This window comes from Chiroxiphia lanceolata, chromosome 8, assembly GCF_009829145.1.
Source record: "Chiroxiphia lanceolata isolate bChiLan1 chromosome 8, bChiLan1.pri, whole genome shotgun sequence".
Lineage (NCBI taxonomy): Eukaryota > Metazoa > Chordata > Aves > Passeriformes > Pipridae > Chiroxiphia > Chiroxiphia lanceolata.
In genome coordinates this window covers 32558848-32580797 of record NC_045644.1, presented here as the reverse complement: position 1 = coordinate 32580797, position 21950 = coordinate 32558848, and the positions used below count along the sequence as shown (strand labels likewise).

Here is a 21950-nt window from a genome sequence, read left to right as displayed (position 1 = left end):
ATGGAAAACTGTCATTACATGAGGACAAGCTGTTTGCTGGGGGAAATGGAAATATTTTTCTCTCTGTCAAACCTGTGAATACTGGAGAGAAAAATCTGTTTTCATATAGGAATACTCAAACCAGAAGCTGATAGTTTAATAGAGTTCTACTTGACTGACAGAGTGTCTCACCAGACTGGGGACCGGTCACCTTGTGCTTCAGTTATTGCACAGTTACCACAAAATTCCAGTGAGGAGTTGCATATACAGGCAAACAGCAGCATGGACTGAGAGTTTGTTTCAGATGGCCCCAACAGACCTGGGGGGCTGAGCATTGGTGTGTCCCCTGGAAATGATGAGTGACCAAGCCAAAGACCTCACACCCCATCTCCTGCAGGAAACACTCCAGTTCTCTGCTCAGGATACCCTGGGGTATTTTATTCCTGCTGTAAACTGCCCATCATTAATGACCACTGATGTGGAAAGAACTATAAAGAGGGCATAGGAACAGGTGGAGATTGTTGTGCAGCTCATTAGCTTTCCCCAGGCTTTCCATGTGGATGCAAAGCAAAGGTGTGGAAGCCCTGTCTGCTCCCACTGCGTGTCACCTGTGTGTTTAATGGCTGGAATCCACCCATGGGTGGAAAGCAGCCCAAACAGAAAGTCTTCAGAGGTGGATCTGAGGGCTCTTTGCAAGGACTCACTAATACTACCTTTAACAGGGCGGAGTCACCAGATCCAAGATTTGCACAGATGAATGTTGCAAACCCCACAGTTCTATCACTGTTACATAAATTGGACAATTTATCATGCACAATTGATCCAACAAAGAAATCTTTATCTTCTCAGCAGAAATTCAGACTTGAAGCTAAATAAAATGCAACATATGTTGCCCAGGAGTATATTCTAGTAAAATATATTTATTTACATTCAGCTGATTCAATATTTATGAATTTTTTCAAAATTTGGGTGTGCCTACCATATCAGCTTAATTCAGTCTTAGTCTTTGCTCTCAGACTCTCATTTTATCATCCGCACTCCCTGCAGTTCCTTCTGTGACAAAACTCAGAGCAATTAGTTTATGCAGGGGTGGTGGGGATAAGCCCCTGTGCCTGCCATGCTGAACAACTCTCCAACACCACCCAAATAATTCCTGCATTTCTGTATGTCCATACACATCTTCCTGCACCAGCAAGTGAAACACATGTTGACAAAGCTATCAGACCACTTCTGCTGATGCCCAGCAGCGTGCTCATTATTGTACATGGTGGACTAGAACACCAGGGTGAACAAACTTCACAGCACACACTGCCCAGTAAGGTGTCTATTTATTCCCCTTCATGCAGACACAACACTTCCACCATGAAACAAACACTCAAAGCATAAAAACATCACTGAGGAGTTGAACTGGAAGGTCTAGCTTATCTAATTTATAAGTATCAATGTATTTCACACAAAGAAATTTGATTACAGGCAGATAATCAAGGAGACAAGGCAACACAAATCAAAATAGAAAGGAAAGACTTAGCAGAATGTGATGGTTAAGAGACCTTAGAATTTATAATCAAATTAGCAAATATCCCAGTGAATGGGGAATATAAACCCACGGGCCTCAATTGAAAGAATTCCACTTTGTGTTTATATTACCCACAGGCCATCCAGGATGGGGTGATTGACCAGCACTGGAATGGGAAGGAGAGACACAGTGTTTAGCTTCCAGCAAAAACTGCTTCAGAAGACAGCTGTTAAGAGAGTTCTGAAGAGAAGATTCAGCCTTGATTTGGTCTCAAGGATCATGCAGGACCTGGCTGGGAATCACACAAAGAGCGTGGGCAACAGTGTGAGCAGCCTAAAGGCCAAGAGACCTACACACCACCCTGGCAGCGTGAGGCAAAACCCACCACCCATCAAGAAGGACTTAAGGAATTACATTCCTCGTATTTTCTGCAAAAGGGGCAGAGCTGGCTCAAATAAGCAAGTAGTCAATAGGCAGTTCATCTGCATTTACCTCTCTTTTACGTCTATAAGCAGAGGTAAGCAGCATTCCCAGGCCTTTTTCTGCCTCTCAGAGACAGTGAAAGGAGTCTCAGTGCCTGTTTTGTATCACAACAAAACTGCTCATCAACAATTGTGAACTATGAGTCAACATTTTCCCAGTGAGCGACAAGGAATCTCACAGTAAAGTTGGGAGCACATTAATTTCCTGCTCTTTGGAGATTCAAAAGCCTTTTTTCATCACACAGCCTCTTCCCCAGGTATTCCTCTCTCTTCAGAAAATTCAAATCCCATCACATCTGACTCACTGGTTTCTATCTGAAGATAGGCTAGTAAAGCTTGAGAGAAGTTGGACTCCAGTGTGGAATTTTGCTTTAAGTTCATCTCTCACATGGAGTATCTGAGGAATGAAGGGCATCCCTGATGTTTTATGCTTTAACAGACTTGGCTACAGTGCCTGCTTTCTTCCAAAACTCAGAAAAGTCCTTTTATTCACATTTTTATAGTTTATGAACCATAAATTGTTCTCACTCTAAATTTTCTTTGATAGTTATAGCTATGGTGCATTTTTAAAACAAGTTTTCCACCACAACAAATACCTGTGTCTTAATAAAAGACATCTTCTTTTTCCTAATTGCTCTACTGTGATTTTCATTCTGCCATGGGGGGATTCCCAGTAGACTTTCAGAGGCACTTTTCGTGATCTGCTAGTAGTGTTCTAATGCTCTTCATAACAAAATCACAGTAGTTTTTATCATATTTTAGGCAATTTATAAAATCCTACAAGCCTACTGTGTGACAATTTAAAATAGTGCTTTACAAGATTAATCTACAAAAGTGTGAAAAGTACAATATGTGCTTGGAAAAGGTCACAGAGAAGCTTTCCATTAAAGGAATCAATACAATCACAAACAGATTCTGAAGTCATATTACCATTTTAATTGGCTGGCACAGCCTTTCCCCAATTCCACCTCAATGGTGACATTAATTACAACTGTGACAGTACAAGGCTGTGCTAACACAAACAGGAAAATAGTTATGATGCACTGACTGGCTATCTTTTGCTACTACCCAAATGAATCCAAGTTATTGCATTAAATATCTACTGCTGGTTTTTACTCAATAGATTCATCTCCTTCATGGACTGATTTTGACTTTCTGTTCTTCAGAATGTGATATTAAAAACATCAAACTCAAGCACTCCAAGACGGAGTGCTTAAACTCCCCAAGATGGAGTTTAGAAAATAATAATAATAAAAATGCCAACCTGATTCCTTATACTCTGGCTCCTTCTCACAACCGGGTTTTTGTAACTCCTTATCACAGTCTTTCTCCCAAGCTCACGTCTGCAATAACCTGATTGCTTTCCTCTCTAGCCCTTACACATTACTGACCAAGTTAAAGCTGCCTCTCACTGTCACGTTCAATGTGTGTGTTCCCACTGCACATCACTGGCTCCCGGTTTTGTCGTTTCCCAGGGCTTACCACATCCCAAGCTCCTCTCGCACACAAAAAGCTCCACTTCCTCGCCTGCCACTCCTATATCCTCAGCTCAAAGTAGCCAAACTGATCACTGTTTCTTCTCCCCCCTGCCTGCTCCTCAGTTCTAGTGTCACCAGTGTTATTCCAAAATATCCCTTTTCTGTCCTTGGTCTGGCTCCAGGCTGTTCTGCATCCAGATTAAACCTGCCATCTTCCAATCCACTCAGCTTGACTCCCAGCATGGGTGCTGCTGAAAGCGTCCAAGACATACTGGAGAGCAGCTGGGGATGGTGATCACCAGGGAAGTCCAATTTCCTTCCTGGGGGTGGCACATGGGCTGTGTCCTCAGCCCCAGGAGCTGTGAGGAGCCTGCTCTGCTGCTCCCTGGGCTCAGTGCACACAAGCTGGACAGTGCCACAAGTGCTGGAGGGATGGAATGGAGCATCCTCAGCCAAGGCAGAGTCCTGGGAGCTTTCAGTCTGCCCTTACATACCCACGAAGTTCCACTTCCTAAACCTAATTTGGCCGTATTGGGACAGGTATTTTCATGACTATGGTAAACCAACACCTTCTTGAATTTCCTACGTCTTTTTGAAAACATGAAAGCATATTAAATTGAACCTATTTTTAGCTGTCATTTCCTTTTGCTAGAGAGTTCTTTTTCCTTCATCCGATATATGAAAAGTATGTGAAACTGGCTGAAAGTTTCTTTTAAAAAAAGAAGTATTAGCAATCAGTGAAGAAAACTCCAGTCTACCCAGCACATTTGCACAAAGCTAGGAGAAACTGAAAAGGTTCTAGAACACACTCCAACAAGAGTAAGTACATGTGTGCATATATAAATACTGGTACACTGTCTTGCCTATATCTTATTTTGAAATAATAATCTTCTGTATATTCTTGGGTATGGTATTTGCTTTTAAAAAGAAAAAGTTTAGCAATGTTCCAGAAACAATATATTTAGTGATTATGTAAAATGTATTTTTAAACCCATGTATAGTTTCTTAATGTTAACAGACACTATGAACATAAACACAAACGTTAAAAGAAGGATTTCGATATTGTCTCCTATCTGTAGGCTCTGTACTAGAGTATAAATAGAAGGAGAAGGAACTGTTAGACATTAAAATTCATTTTAGAAATGAATCCGCTGATCAGTAACTGACACTTGAGATAGCAAAAAAGTATCATACTGGAGAAAACTATTAAAGAATAACCCTGGCATATGAAAAAAATGTCTGCATGTTCTATGAATAACCAGGAACAAGAAGACAGAAAGTGACTGTTTCAAGTCCAGGGATGCCTTGTAAGTGATTTTATCCCCAATGAGACCTTTGGGCCTTGTGAATACAGCTCAGGTTCTGCTGTGGCACATATACAAATGCAGCCTTGGCAATTAACAGCAGAGACTTGGTATGCATTGAGACCAAAGCAAACGTTTAGAAGAGAAACTCTTCTGAGGGCAGCTTGTGGTTTTTTACCCCCATGAAGACATTTCAATCCGTGTTTTACTTCAAGTATATTAATGACCTTTCTAGGAGGAATCCATGCCTGCCAAAGGCTCCACACCGACCTGCTGCAACCAGCTGGGATTGGTTTTGGTGTAGGCAGCGCAAACAAACGACTCTGTTGGCACATGGGTTCCCTGTTGCCAGAGAAGCACTGGCAAATCAGAGAACTTGGCCTGTGCAAACCAAGGCCAAGCACGGGCACAAATAGGAAATTTTAGAGGAAAAAAGATCAGATGTTTCTCTAGTTAAGATGAACAAAATGTAAAAGTTGTACCTCCTCTTCCCAAGACACATTCAAGACAGAAACCCGGGAGAATAGGAGTAAAATTAGTCTCAGTTACACGATTTTCATAGTTAATCTATTTCTGATTTGGGCTGTTTCTGAGAATACTCTCTTATTAACATGACTAGTGCTTCACCAATGGCCTGCAGTGGAGGAAGGGTTTGGTTTTTTTTAAACATTACTCTCTCATTTGAAGTGAAACCCAATCAAGCAGATGTGCTGATTCATGTAGTTGACATTTTTAATGTAGACTAGGTAAAATGAATTGAACTTCACCAACACCTATTTCTATTTGAAATGCCATTTTCTAATAACTGGATTTTAAAGCCTAAATCAAAATCTTCTTAGTGAATTAGTCACCAGAGATGGTTACCTAGCTCAGAGGATATAGAAAGATACTGACACTGGCAGAAAAGCTAACCAGTTAATTAAAATTTAAAGTATGTTCAGAAACCTCTCAAATGTTTTATGCATTGCTGAACATACCTAATATAGCAAGATATTAAACTAAAAAAGGAGGATATTCAAAGGAACAGGAAAGTAATAACAACAGAAATATCCAGAATAGTAAAATAAAACTGTATTTGCCAATCTTAAATTCCACATGCAAGCCACCCTTCCTTGGTTGTCTTCTTTTTTTTTTGGTTGGTTTTGTTGGATGTTTTTGTTTGTTTGGTTTGGTTGGGTTGGGTTTTGGTTTGGTTTGGTTTTTTAAATCTTGTAATAATCTTAGCCTATCAAATGAAGTTCTAAAAGTTTAAGGCTGACAGAGATAAAAATATCGCCACCAATATTACATGGAGGACAAAAAGTGGAAGGGAACATTCTGAATAAAAATATCACAACTTTTGTAGAAGGGGAACTTTTATCCACTGAGTTACATTTATTTCATTGGTAGCTGAGTATTATGGAAGTTTTTAATTAGCTATTGGCAGAGGAGAACAGAACTGAAACCCCAGTAAATAGTAAATGAACCAAATTGAAGTGCATCTTAGTGCATGTATGGGACTGACACAAGTCTTTGTCACTAGAATTCAAAGAGAATTATATAATATACTATAAATAAATTATTGTATAACCATTAACAACATTTCTTTTTATATAAAGTTATGGAGACTAGTAGTTTGCTTTTATATAATGTGTGTATCATCATCAGGGTGCCCTCACCAATTTATACATATCCTCAGAAGCCCTCTGAAAGTGCCTTTTTCCCTGTGCTGTGCTTACATATATATTGCAGCATAAATTGGTTGCATAAGCATAGTTAAATTCAGTTTCATGTGGAAAAATTCAAGTTAATCTTAGAAGACTTCTATCTGGTACAGGAAGCAGTATCCGGGGCTGAGTTGATACTTCACCAGCCTGAGTTTCCAGAGTTTTGTGTGCAGAAATTCTGGAAGGGTTTTTTTTTTTTTTTTTGCTGCAATTCTGTTTGTAAAGATCAGGGTATGTCCATGACTTGGAGGAAAACTCACTTAAAAATAGAAGGTGCCATTCAGATTTCTCCTATTCAGAAGAGAGGAATCGAGGTTGGAACAGATGAAGTGAATGATCACCAGGATGATGTGGGAAGTGAGAGCCTGTCTTATGAGACAATATAGTTGCAGCAGAATAATAAATCATGACATGAATAAGCATCCTGGGGCTTAGCCCCAAGAAGAGAGAACAACCATTTACATTAAAGGACCATCAACTGCTTATTCCAGGGAACATTTTTTATTTCATTAATCCATCTCATGAGCACAAGAAAGGCTGAATCAATCAATCAGACCTGTGCAGAGCTATATTATTGATTAGACCTTGCTTTTAGTGTTGAACTTGGCCTGAAGAAACCTGACCTCTTAATAAAGTTTAGCCATACTCCCAACACAAAACACCCCCCCACACACACTATTCTCTGCTTTTATTGTTTTAAACCAGCGTTGAATTGCACACACAAAAATCTGACAGAGCTTGCTGATTGGCTTGTTTAAATGATGTAATAATCCAGGTCTATAGCTGTGCCCGAAATGTCCTGCTTAGGATCCAGAGAGGGAAAGGCTGTGCAAGGCTCATTAATGGCTGTGCAACCAGGGAAATCTGGCCAGTGATACTGGGAGCCACTGCAAGAGCTCAGCAAGCACAGCACTGCTTGGAGACACTGCAGAAAACATACCCTCCCGGAAAGGTCTGGCAATTTCCAAGCAGGAACTTTGCAAGAAACTCTTGAAAATGTCTATATTGATTCAGCATGGAGGACAGAAAGATTTGGACTGAAATTATGCTTGAGCACAGAGACACTGTTTGCTCTGAGCTGGGGAAGGTACTGTAGGCCTTGCTCCATCAGTTTGGAGACGGAAGAACCTGCCCAGAGGGCACTGAATGGCAGAGAGACAAAAATGTGATACCTTGTTCTCCAGGAATTTTGATGACTTGCTCTTCCCCAAGCCACCTCACTGTGGAATTATGCCAACAGTAGAGTAGCTCCTTTTTACATTGAGAAAATAGAAAGAGTTGGCTGAAAAACAGACTTGTTATTTCTGTGGCCAGCCTTGCCTCAAACATATACCAAAATGTTTCTGATTATTCATTGTCATTCATGTGAAAGATCATCACCTTCACTATGACCTGCAAAATGGAAATGAAGCTGCTTAAGGAATGTTTGAAAACATATTAAAAACACAAATATTTTTTTAAAATGTGCATTAAACTAAAGTGGTTTGAATTCTAAATAAGTATTCTTTTGCAAAATGCTACCATCAATACGTAAGATTCCTTTCTGCCAAGAATCAAGTGGAAAGGAAAATAAATACCTGCTTTCATCTAATTGTATAGCAACCTCAGTTGATATACAGCTAAAGAAACCGATAGATGAGTCTTCATTTCATCTTCTATAACAGCTTCTAGATGAGTTTTACTCTTCTCCCAACAGTTTCAAAATTATACAAGATATTTTAAATATTCTTGAACTTGATTATATGGACATGTTGAGCAATGTCCTTGAAAAATGTTGTTCAGCTGTAAACAAAAAAATATTTTCTGGCTATTAGAAATCAAACTTTTCCTCAGTTAAGGAGTTCACAGTGTCTATTTTTAAGTTCAGTGGGGGTCAGAAGGAAATAAGAATGATGCAGAAACACTGTTAGTGGCTGAATACTGTATATATTTCTATCAGAGATCAAAAATTATAAGAAATCAATCTAGTATATACTGAATTATAAAACATAAGGATTTGCTGTTGTGTCAGTTGAGACAAATAATTGATATTTCAATTCTTTGATGATAAATGTAGTTTGTATAAAAACAGAAAAGCAAAAAAATGAAATCAGATTTAGTTCAGTGATTGCACCAGCCCTCAAACACCTCACATAACTTCTTTTTTCTTTCAGGAAAAGTACTACTTTAATCTAGATCCATTACTTTTTCTTTGAAAAGAAGGGAAAATTTACCTAATAATACCTAAGCATTAAGTAATTTGACAGATGCTTAGGTATGGGCTGTTAATATGAGGGACCATTTTCTCAGAGATTCAACAAAGTATATTTGCTCATGCACCTGGAAACAATCTGATATTCTATCATTAAGTTCTGTTTCTCATAATGCTATAAAGTTCCCGCAAATTATTATGTGAATTCCTACCTCAAATGCAGTACCAGACAGGTTTTCTGTGTGACAGCAGCTCTGCATAATCCAGAAAAATTTACCAAGCCCTGACTCAGTAAAGCTAAGCCCCAAATTAACACTGATTTTATTAACATTGCATGTCTGAAGCATTTTATGGATGTATTAAAAGAGATATGTTTCTTAATTAGCTTGTGGAAGGTGTCTGACTTGTCTGTCTCTCACGACCAGGAACTGGCCTTGATATTTATTCCTTTTAGTCTGATTTTTCTGAGTTATGCATTTCAGCAACAGTTCCTACAGAGTGATTTCCTACAATTATTTCATAAGAAACTGATCCTAATCCAATTGAAGTCAATGGAATTATTTCCACAGACTCCCACTGACATTTATCCATGCCCTAAATTCTTAAAAACCAAAGTAGGAGTCTTTGTGCAGCACTGAAGGAATAGATTCAAAGAGTAAAATAAGCTGCTTTCGGTATTTATTTTATTATACAGTTTAGCTCCGGCTTTCCTCAATGAATTAGTTTAAACACTAAAAGTACCAAATTGCCTTGAAAAAGGAGGGTATTGCATCATGAAGAACCTAAGAGAGACTACAGTTCAGAAGAGAATTCCTTCAGATCATTTTCATTAATCTTGTTCACAAATGCAGATTCCTATCGATTAGGTCTATATTGTAAGCACACAGACTAATTTAGATAAGCAAACTAAAGTTGTATTTTGCTCAGAAGGGGATCACTACAGCAGCCAGGTTGAGATTTTTCTGACTTGGTGTGAACCACTGCTATGCCAATAATAGTAACACTAATACACTGTGTCTGGGAGGTACAAAGAAAGTCTAAGTGATGATCACAGAGAGCTTAACCCTAAAAATGGTTCAGACAGAATAAAAAACCACAGGATACATTTCAAGATGTGGTGATTGAGCAAGACAGACAATGCTTTAATAATGCATCTGTATTTTTAGGATACTTGCCAACCTACTCACAATGCCTTTGTATTAAGAATACCATTTTCTTGCAGGTATAATAAGCAACCTTTCAGCTGGGATTATGTGTAAAGCAGCTGAGAGGAATGCACAAGCAGCAGGAAGCACCAATCCAGAATAAAACCACTCCCTCTTCTGAGGTAGATTAAAAGCCTCAGCAGCTGAGGGCTGCAAAGGAGCAGGGCAGGTGCAGCAGGAAACAGCTTTAACTCTTAGGGCAGGACTGGGCAGGCTCACACATGGCAGTGACCTGCGGAGAAGCAAATGCAGAAGCAAGGAGAAAGGGTGTCCTTTTCTGAGCACAGCTACTACAAGTAGTGGGTGTGGATGGGGAGAGGAAAGGTCATCCTGAGAGGGCAAAAAGGGAAGGAAGTTTATCCCCTCTCTTAGCTCTGGATCAAAAGGGAAAGCCCTGAAGTCTAGGCTTGTGCTACCTCACTGTGTGCTGCTTTTACCTACAAGCAAACCCACAAGCTGATGAAGGAAAACACAGTTGTCATCAAATAAACAGAGTCTGGAGCTGTCCCTCAGAAATCATTTAGTCTATCCCTCTGCAGAAAGGTGGGAACAACTGCTCCTAAGAGGGGATTGTCTCACCTGCTCTTCCAGGATTCCACAGGACCCAGCCAACTTGAGGTAGAATTACTTCAGTGCTCATTCATCCCTGCTGAAAAACCTAATCTCACACTTAATGGAGAATAGAACTGGTTTTTACTCCATGAAAACCAAATCAATGTGCACATTATACGTTTGCATGAATTATTGGCTTGAGGGTGCTGTAGCAAAATTACAAAACTAGTGGGTGTGGATCAAGCAGAAGTTCCCAAATTAATGCTGGAGGGAAAAGATATGGTTCAAACAGAGAAATAAATGAGTGCATGGGGAATTTAGAGCAGGGCTATGGGAAATGGAAACAGGTCTATTCTCAAACAGCAGATGAGAAAGTCTGGCTTTTCACACCCCGGGAACTGGTGTTCAGTGCACAGGAATAGCTACAAAGAAAAGTGGCCATCAACTTGCATGATGGAGATGACTTAGACAAAATTAAGATAACATCCTTTCTATGCTTTCCAAGTTCAGAGCTGTATCAGCTTTACCAGTGAAAGTTACTTAAAATGCAAACACGTTCCTCCCAGCCTTCCCAGCTCAGCAGACCTGAATAAAAATTCATCCAGTCCCAGAGCTGAAAAATGACCAAAGATTTTAATGGGCCCTTGATATGGTTTGAAGCTGGCTCCCTGCCAAGTCTCCAAACCTTACCGCAAGAAGTCTCCCCCCCCAAACCTCAGGGAGAAGAGGGAGAAAAACAACTAAGAAAACCCAAAACGAGAGAGAGACAGCTAAAGTGATATATATAAATATATTTACACTTATGTTACAATCATATACAATTGAAATATATACAATTTCACAAGGGAAAGGGAAGGGGGAAGGGAAAAGGAACAAAACCAAAATAAAATATATATATATATATATATATCCCAATTAGTAGCCCAATATCTATCCGCTAAAAGAGTTAGCAAAGAAATGTCTCACTACTCTCCTTGGGACAACTGAAAGTCGCTCTGGAACGATCGCCGGCAACCTCCGCCTCCCAAGGTCGACAAGGCCTTACCAGGCCTCGCTCCCCAACACGACAGACTCAACAGCAGGGAACCTGCACCTCCAAGCCGCTGGAAGGAAAGAGAGCGAAGGCCTCTCCTCCTTTCTTCTTATAGTCTGGCTTACGTAAAAATCGTAGGGAATACTGGGTAAATCTGGACCCTTCCTTGGCTACAAACTGGTCACCAAGGAAGGCCTAGACCAAACTACCACAGCCCTTCAAATGAAACAGCTGCATATGCATCCTCATATAAAGAAACACCTTGAAGAAATGATCGAACACTCAAAGCTATAGAATTATTCCCCACAAAAGGTTTTGTTGCTTTTGATTAAAGCGTAAAATGTTAGCAACACAAGGTGAAAAAACGTTCTCCAAGAAGGAAGCATTATTGTCTGAAGTTAATTACAAAAGATACAAAATATTGGCACAGATTTCAGAAGATACCCTTCGTCTGTGTGCTATTTGCACAGTAGATTCTGCCAAGGTAGAGAAAGAAGAGACAGAAAACAAGAGAAAACTCGGTTATCAAAAGAACAGAAGAGACATCCCTGGACTTCTAAAGCACTTTGCTAGAACCTAGAGAGGCAGTGGCACAGAGAGATAATGTCACATCCACATAAACAGTCCCAAAGCAAGGAGCCTATTATCACCAGATTCTGCAAAAAAAAAAAAAAGTAGATAAGATAAAGCTGAAACACTGCTCTGCCTAGGAAAAATATTTAGACTGACGGGATTTTTCAAATAATCTGACTTGCAAATTGCCTAGGAAAAATTCAAGATGGAATTTCAGTTCCTAAATTAAATCCCACAGAATTGGTGCCTGAGATTGCCCTGGTTTTCTCATTTGCATTCAGTTCTCCTGCCACAATGAAGCAGAGGAGATAAAATAACAAAGCCAAGAACAAAAATGGGTTTCTGTAGCAATTCTGCTGAGGATTTTCTTTCCTATTCCCTCCTGAAATAACATAATGTATGTGACATATGTAGAATTCTTGTCAAGTCATTTTGGTCTGAATGAACTTGGCTGTTATAAGAAGGATGGCATCGAAATCAGTAAAGAGTAGTAGACTCTACTAAGACAAAGTAAGATTCTGCCATCTCCATGGACAAAGGCTGTACCTCAAAAATATGTGTTCACAGTTAGGAAGCAAATATGTTATGTTTTAGAAAGTTAGGGAGTTTTTTTCTGGTTTTATAAATGGTGGGAGAGTCCAAGTAAGAAAACAGCCTGACAAATATTTGTTCCACACAGTATGGGTAGATCGTTCCCTGTCTGTGGCCTGCATGTGACCAGTTCGTTATCAGGACATATTTGGGGTTTAAACTTCAGACTTTTCTGGTTATCACTGAACCCATGAATTGCATGATCCCTTTCTGGGGTTTGAGTTGCTAGGTAGCATCTCCAGAGCAGATGTTTTTGTATGAACAGTCATAGATTTAAAATCTGTTTTCAAGACCCGGTTCCAACATTTACTCAGCTCTGCCCGTTTCCATGGACAGACATACCTGGTTACCGACACGCCTGAACCAGAATATTTACAAAGAGCTAATGCAGAGATGAGTTAGTGCAGTTAAAAGCATAACTATTCAAGAGAATATTCACTGCACAAATGCTCAGCAGGATTGACCATGTCATATAAGGTCCTGATCCTGCATGATCAAAGGTAATGGGATCTTTGTCATTGACTTTCAATGAGCATTGGAATGAGCCCCAGGGTAGTAGATATCAGAAAGGGCAGCTGCTTAAAATTTTTATTGCTCTTTTACTTGAGAGCTATCAGAATAAAACATACGTTGTAGACACAGGCTTACAGGGATGCAAACGTGCCCGCACATAAAGCTTTAATTTTTCTGAGGCTTTTGTAACTGCAAACTTCTATAGATTCAACAGATCTGGGAAGCAGTGCCAGAATTTCACATTAGCAGCTAGTCAGCCTCAAGGACAGGAGTTTCAGTGCTGGCAATTTCACAGACTTGGATTAAGCCCTTGATATTTCCTTTGTTGTGCATCCACTCAGGATCCCTGGAAGCTGTCTGACTATCCTTTTAGTTCAGCACACCTGTGGATTTGCTTTTCTTAATAGCAAGAAATCTGACCATAAGAGATCTGGACTATGGCACATTGAAGGCATGGACTCAGAAGGGAGAGGAACTGAGACAATTTTGTTCAAAGGATGCAGCCTTTTATAACCTACACAAACATGGAAGTATTCTTTATAAGGCAAAAACTGTAACCGCAGCATCTCATTGGCTGCTGGCTGTCACATGGGGGCACGGCAGGCTTTTGTGGTTGCAACTCATCCTTGTGATGAGTTGCTCAGTACTCTGCTTGGCCCGAAACCTGCTAAGGTCTGGTTCTTTCCAGGCCTTCAGCCTGCATATTCCCCACAGGGAAGAAATAAGATGCTTGGAAAACACTATCCAAACCATACTGTAAGGCACAGTTACTCAAATGGCTAGACTATATTTCCTCAAGATCTCAATTTCCCAGGTAAATTATATATCTAGCCAATGGTCATACAGAAAATCCACTATTTCTTGCTCTTCTTGCCGTCACCTGGCTGGTCTGGTTGGATTTCATGCACACTTTCCATCCAAGATGCTCTTGCCAAAAGTACCTATCAGATCTTATTACGAAATTAATTTCCAACCTTGTAATACAGAACCAGAAAAAAAGATGTATAAAGAACTCAACATTCATCATTACATTTTCAGAAAGGTCCTCAATTTAAGGGATTTAATTCATTATTTTTATTTTTGAGGTTTATAACACCACCAATAAATCTCTGAAGGATTTGGACCCCCTCTTGCACACTGTCTGTTTATGCTGGAGTCAGATGGCTAAGCAGAAGAGCTCTGGTTTTGCTAAAATTTATGTATGGGTATGAAATCCAAAACCAAATCTGTGCATGTAAATAGGCAGTAAACAAAAACCTGCAAAACCAACTCCCACAGCATGAGCAGAAATTGCATAACCATAACCAGAATATCCTGCCACATTTCAAGAACCATGAGCATGGCTGGTGCCCTTTGGAACAGCTACTGACTCCAAACAGGGGTCTGTGGTTACCCCCATACCAAAGGGGTCTGTGGTTATCCCTGCACCACAGCTGCACATATACACTGCACACACACCCCAAGTGGATTTGCAAGCACTGCAGCTTCAGTGCGAGGTAGATAATGCTTAACAAGAACTCAGGTTGTTTATTTAAAGAGTGAAAAACTCATCCATTTTCACTATTCTGTGAAATGTAGAGAGGTTGGCTCAGGTCTAACATACCCATGTGGTGCAGAGCAAGGCTCGGGATGGTGTCCCTGAAAGACAGTGACAGAGGAAGAATGCTCATAAAAGAAGACATAGCAGCAAGATAAACTATCGGAACTGCAACAACAAAGACAAATTGCAGCGAAGTCAGAGATATATGAGGGAAGGCAAAGCAACTAACTGGGCTACAAAGAGATTACGGCAGGTGCAATGTGCTCTGTGCAGCTGTTCAGCAATCAATTAGCCCTGCATGTGTTTGACCAGCACCTCTCAGTGCTGCCTTGCTGTCGAGGCACAAGTGACCCTGTAAAGCCTGTACCTGTCTGCCACCAACATGAGAAATTGTGCTGCAATGCCACTGTCACTCAAGAAGCTCTGTAGCAAAGAGAGACATTTAACCCAAATTTTGTTCCCAACTGCTATCATTTTTTGAATAATGACATCGATACCAAGAATTTTTGTAGTAGGTGAACTACAAAATAGATAATGAGCTGCAAAAGCAGGTATTTAGATTTCCAGCTACAGTATTTTTCTCTTCTGTCTGGAATTTTGTAACTGAAAGCCTAGTTCAGAATATCTAACTACATTTTTGACATTTGCTGTCAATGAAATAGCACATATGAATTTTGTCTTTCTTTGTCTTCTTTTTAAATGAGATGTCCAATGAGAAAATAAGTTAATGATCATCAATTGAGACATTGATCATAAACAAAGATTCGCTCAGGAAAGGGGAAAAAATAGTATCCCTCTGTGGGTTTTATTTCTCAAAGCAAAATGAATTCTTCTTTATGAAACTATGGAAGAGTCCCAAATGTAAGGGCAAGGAATAAATAAATAAATAAATAGATAAATGGATAAATAAATAAATAAAATAAAAATAAAGGAGTCAAAATTGAGAAATTACTTTTTCTCAGAGATTTTGCTTTATCAAATTGTTAAAAGATTCTCCCAGTGACCTGGCAGCTAATGTACCAATAAAAAAATTAGTTTCTTGACCTCTAGAGATTTCTAACAACTCACCAGCTGCCATGCCCAAACTCCCTCCCTCCTTCCATGCCTTTAGGGAAGAGTTTATAAGTTATCAGCCTATCCCCTGGAAAGAGCACATATGTTATCAGCCCTAGGATTGCCCCTTCTTAGGAGTCCTTTGGGATTGTGGCTCCACATCTTAATGGGGTTAACAACCTCATTTTCTGTAAAAAAAGCAACTTTCAGCTACAATACACCTTGCTGGATTTCTTCCCAGAACTCTTATTCTCATTCTCCTATCTTTAGTTTAGTTTGTTGCAGCAAAGACTGCGCTGAAGCCTTGCTCTCCTTCACAGAAGAATTTCAAAGTTTTTATCCTAAACCACCATGAAACTGAACTTTGGCATTTTTAATGTGTCCAGCTCTTCTACAAAACACCCTGAGGTTGGCTTTACTGTGTTACCCATGCTCTAAGCATGACATGCCTCAGAGCAAATAATCCAATGGATTCTAATCAGGGTTAAATCAAACTGAAATACACAGAACAAGGCTTTGAAGCCACTATGACCATCAGAATAAAATTTAAAGTTCTTGTACTCTTCTCCAAACCTTCCTGTCAGCACTCATATAATCTCAGAATCTTAATATTCCATCAGTGATTTCATAAGTTTTGAAAGACTGATGGTTGCTTAAGAGAGTATATCTCCTTTAAGAAATTACATCAATCATTTTCTAAAGAGGATCTAGAAATACTGTGACAGTTGTCGCCATCCACTACTGTGCTGACAGGGTGAAATGGTAGAGGCACAAAGTCTTGCAGAACCTTGTAACTCTGGAGTGACTGACAGAGCATGTATAACAAATCATGTTAAAACTGTTTCAGAGACTGATCTGTAACCTCACAGTTAATGGATATACTGCTACTGATTTCAGCAAATTGTACTTTGGGGCACTAGTTACTAGAAAAGTGCAATGTCAGCAATAAATAGTAAAATGAACTAATTGTTCCAACTGAACTTTTACGAGAAAGTAATCAGATAAATTTGAATACTTTCTGCTTTATAACTGAGAAGAGTATTTAAAGATGAAAATTTGCAATATTTGGATATTGCTGTGTGATAACTACAAATATGATACGTACTTTTTATGCTTCTTTTCTTAAATTACAGCTTTTTTATCATTTGATTGTACCACAGTGTCTTCTTGAACATTGGTCAAGAACTTCCATTGTGCAATCTTTGCCCTGAAATTCCTGTGGTTTCATGATGCCCCACTGTCCTAGTTAGAACAGTTGGGACCAGTTCATCACTGTATGGGTGTAACTCAAAACTGTGTATTCTACAGCGTTCCATGCCATTTCCCAGAAACTGTTATCAATAGACCATTTACACCCTCTGCCCAGAGCAGCCCTGCCTCCCCAGCCTATAAACTGGGTGTTAAGAGGCCTGCGAGACAGGAGGATGCTCCTGTCCTCACACCCATTGTGGAACTCCCCACCCTGAGGGATGTACTGGGCATTCCTGCCTGAACTGGAGGATGTATAATCTTGGAGTCTTGGGACCTTTTTAACCACTCGTGGGACCCAGAGGAAGACTGCAGACCACCACTCTCGACCAGACTGCTATCACCACTCTTGACCAGACTGCAACAGCACCCCCACCAACAGGTTTTTTCCCTCTCCTTTTACTTTGGACTCAGGAGGCCCAACGAACACCACTCTGTTCATGCCCCAGGGTGCTGGGTTATACATTTGGGTTTTGTGGGTTAAAACCAACTGTTTGTCTATATAATCGTATTTACTGTATTATTTTATTAAATTGTTATTCTGACTTATAATCTTTCCTTTCAGTTGAGTTCATTTCCCCTGATGGTTTACCTTTAAACCAGCACACCTACAAAGAAAGGCTTACACACAGCATTTAGAAATACATACATTTTTGCCAAATATCTGCTAACCACACATCAGCTGGGAGCTCCTCAGTACTGGGGAACCTTCTGAACGACACGTGCAGGAAAGGGCTCTGCAGCTGGTCTGCAAAGTCCTGCCCTTGGGCAAAGCTGTGAAGCAGATCAAGCAAGTACAGTGAGAACAAAGTGCAGCTGAGGTGGTCAGCACACACAGACACATAAACACACACACAGAGAGAGACTGGAGCACACACAGATCCCATCTCATGAACCCAACGACAAAACCTCTGCAGAAGGGTAACATGGACTGCTCAGAACAAGAACTGCTTTGGAAATGGTACGATTTGCACACTGCATGCTGATTCACCAAAACCCTAAGGTAAAAGCTGTCCACGTTTTTCTACAGTATTTTCTTGTTGCTATTTTAATCCTTTCCCATGTGCAAAACTATTTCTGAGTATTACAGTATAGAAAGAAAAAAAAAATCTCCATGTGTCTAAATTTTTTTTGTATAATTCTCCAGCAGTGATAAAAAAACTAATCTAAAAATAAACTGTGCAATATAATCAGCTGAAGATGTAACCTAATTTTCAAAACCACTGTGGAAAACACCAGTGCAATATGCAAGAGATGAAGTTCCATGCTTAAAAAATTAAAAGAAAAACAAAATGAAAAAGCCCCAAAACAAACAAGGGAGATCAGGAATTATCTCATTAGCCAAGTAACTTTTCTTTTAGAGGTAAGTCGTTAAAAAGAGTGTACAAGCACATTGGTTGGGCTGTATTAATTTTAAATTCTTTCTTTTTTTGAAGAATAGACAGATATATTTCAATATTTTTATATTCACTGCGAAAAATAAGGCTTTATTCCATAGGGAGTCCACATAAGTTGTTACAGCAATATGTTAATCTCACCTTGTTAGTAACTTCCACTCTGAATCATCTGACCAGAAGAGGGAACTGGAAAAGTAATCTCTCTGCCAGAGTAGTCAAAACACCACATCTCCTGCCAATCCAGTGAAAACTCCTTGTAATTAAACATGGCAATACCCTATGCATTTTAGGATATTTTAAATAAAACACCTTAGGTTAACTGGTGCAAAAGCTATAGAGGGGGATACTAAAAACAACTGACCTGAAGACCAAAAAAAAATTAATAACAAAAATCAATAAATAAGTAAAATTGGAAACAGTAATAATAAGGAAAAAATAGTGTTATATTTCAAACTGCTTTACAGTAGTTTGAGATTTATTTTACCAGTTCTTGTTTCATAATGTATTTTAAAGTTCTTCATGAAGAATTTTTAACCAAGAAACACTTTTTCTATAATTTAGCCCACAGACATTCGAATCACCAACTTTCACTGGTACATTTGCATAAAATCAGTTCACTTTCAAAATTCATCTGCTTCAATAAATTCTTTCTCACCTGAAGCCACGAAGCTCCATATGGGATATATGAACCTTTCTGCTGCTTGAAGACATATTATAGGGGGTACAAGAACGTATTCTTTCTCTGCCCAAGAGATGCAGCTGATGAAATGGTACAGAACGTGGTGCAAAAAAACTGTAAGAGAAAAACAAGTCTTAGCACTAATAACTGAAAAAAAAATAAAAGTAAAAAGGAATGTTTGTCTGAAAAACAGTGCATGTATGTGACAGGGAGGGACAAAAATAGGAAACAAAAAGCAGGAATTTTGCATACTGCATTTTTATTTACTTATTATGACAAAATATTGCCTTCCCCAATTCTCCTCAACATAATGGGAGAGGTGTTCATACTTTAACTTTTTTTTTTAGACTAAGATTTCACCATGCTTGTTTCATATCTTTTACTATACTGGCACAGGACTATCATAATTGCAGTATATTCAGAATTTAGAAAAATTTAAAATAATATAAATAATATCAACATATAATATTATCTGGTTGATCCTTTCTAAAATCCATGAATCTTTAAATAACAATAGTATTTTGGCCCACACTTCACAAAAGACAAAAGAAATACAGAGTACCTTTCTGCAATTTCTACTGATCCTATTGTTATTATTTACTCAATAATTTAAAAACCATATTTTTAAACCATTTACTGTTTTATTATTTCCAGAAGTCTCTTTCAGCAGTGTAAAGAACTGTTTTTCAAAATTTTGTCAATACCTCCAAATTTTTTTTAAACATCCATCTAAATGACTGAGCCTAGATTATTAATCATAAATCAAGGCAATTTGAATTTGACAAGGCTGCTTGTGTGAACTACTTTATCCTTACTAATAATTCCATTAAAAGGCTCCGTTCAGTTTCCATTCCAGTCAATGAAGTAATGTGTGAAGTGACTGTGGAAACATAAGACTAAACCAGCAACTAAATATAGTCAACCACCAATGTTGTGACTGCTTTCAGATCTACACCCACTGCCCTGCAAAACCTGACTTGCAGTGCTCTACCGATGTAACAGAATCTTACAAAACAATGATGCGTGTGCAAAGCTATCCAGAACACAGGCAAATGCCAGAGACTGGAACAGAACACAGAGATAACTATAATGATGCTATAAACCCACAAGTATTCTTCCAAAAGCGTAAGAGCGGAGACAGCAAGAGTCTAAGAGGACTACAATGAGCATTGTTAGGGAAACAGAGAGTCCTCTGTGAGCAAAAATTAAATAGACTGATGCAGTTCACCTTAGTGATTAACTAATTTGGGACATGCCAGAAGAAACCAAAGCAATGGAGTGTATAGGCAGGGTAAATCAAGTGCTCTCTCGCAACACAGAGAAGAAGAGACAGTTAATGAAATCACAAGGCTGCATTTAGAGACATTAAAAACTGATTAACTGGATATTTTAATACAACATAAAATTAAACAGGACAATTCATTGCAGGAGAAGAGTAAGAGATTAGAAATGGATTATACATTTCAGTGGTTGCACTCATGCTTACAAAGCACGTGTGATCTCGTGTCTGAGGAAGCCGTCAGCCACTGCTGAACACAAATGGGGATTTTCCCCTCTTCCTCAACCTGTTCATTGCCCAGTGAACAATAAGACCTAGAACACCCTCGTGGCAGGGGCAACTCTAAAAAATGGCCAGCATACTGTGCTGCTAAAAGGTCCCCTGTGCTAAGTGAGCTGTAAGAGCTGGCCATGTGTCTGCTTTGAGACACAGCACAGCCAAAGCAGTTAGGCTTAGCTGACTGCTCTTTCAGGAGGAAGGGCAATGATGAAAACCAAAGAATGACTAAAGGGAACAGTTAAAATTGATATTTTTTCGAACAGCCAAGATGCATGGACATAAAAAATTAAACCTACTTGCCTGACACATGTTAACATGAGAGTAACATTGCGCTCAGGGACAAATTAAGATACTACTTAGGCCACCAGACCAGCTTTGTAAAATAGCAAGCACTACATATGGAAAATTGTCCACCTAGAACCTAAGTTAGGTCTCACAAAGATCAGTGTTCTGCCATGGGGCAGGGATTTGCCAGCTCTAAGTTGTCAGAGAGGGGCTGCCTCCTATCCATGGTGAAAACATGAAAAAATCCTGACACAAAGCCAGCCTGAACTGCATGGGTCCTGCTTCTGGGTGACTGCTCAAACCTCACAGGTATTTTTGTTTGCTGTTTCAGCAAGTACTTGATATTTCACAAGTTCTTCAACAGATCTCAAGAGGGATCTACATTAAATCACTGAAGGTTCAGACTAGTTTGTTCCATTTGCAAAGTTAATGGAAGTTTTATGAGTAGCAGCTTTAAACAGTACCTTACATTAAGCAAGTTCCAGGATCCTGTCTTGACCCTCTTCCTATTGCCCCTTGATAAGAGTAATAGACAGTGCTTTTACTACTGCTACTGTTTCTGGTCTGATCCTTCCTGCTTTTTAAGGCAAAGATGACATGCCATGAGAGGCAGCTAATGCCTCAGGGTAAATCAATTTTCAGGCACTAGGTCAAGAGACTCCAGAGAGCAGTCCTACAAACCTGAGCGTGTGGGCCTCTGCCCAGGAATAACACCATGTCAGCCTCAGGCAGGTAACACATGAGGAAACCATGGTATCAATCATTAAATAAATACACTTCCCCTGGCAAAACTGGGAGATACCCATGTCAAGACAGATGTAAAATCAAAATGACTGTGTTCCCACTGGAGTTTTGAAAGATAGAAATGTACAGTGCCGCTGCTTATCATATGGAGACCTATACAAATTTTAAAGCTGCTTTTTTTAATCGAACCTGGATTTTTCTAAATGCCTCTCAGAGCTCAGCTGAAATGCATTCAAGTGGAAGTGTCTGGCTTTAACAAGGCTTCATCTTCCTAATCTGACAGGTTAAGAAAAAGCTAATATCAGGATAAAGGGACCTTACTC

At 39.3% G+C, this 21950-nt stretch overlaps 1 long non-coding RNA gene across 3 annotated transcripts in view; it reads right to left on the bottom strand.

Annotated features, from left to right (window-relative positions):
- Positions 1 to 21950, bottom strand: part of LOC116790564 — a 103658-nt gene that overhangs the window by 31094 nt on the left and 50614 nt on the right. For all 3 annotated transcript variants that reach the window (XR_004358402.1, XR_004358401.1, XR_004358403.1), the window contains one exon: positions 19017 to 19154. This is a non-coding gene — a long non-coding RNA (uncharacterized LOC116790564). The remainder of the gene's footprint in view (positions 1 to 19016; positions 19155 to 21950) is intronic.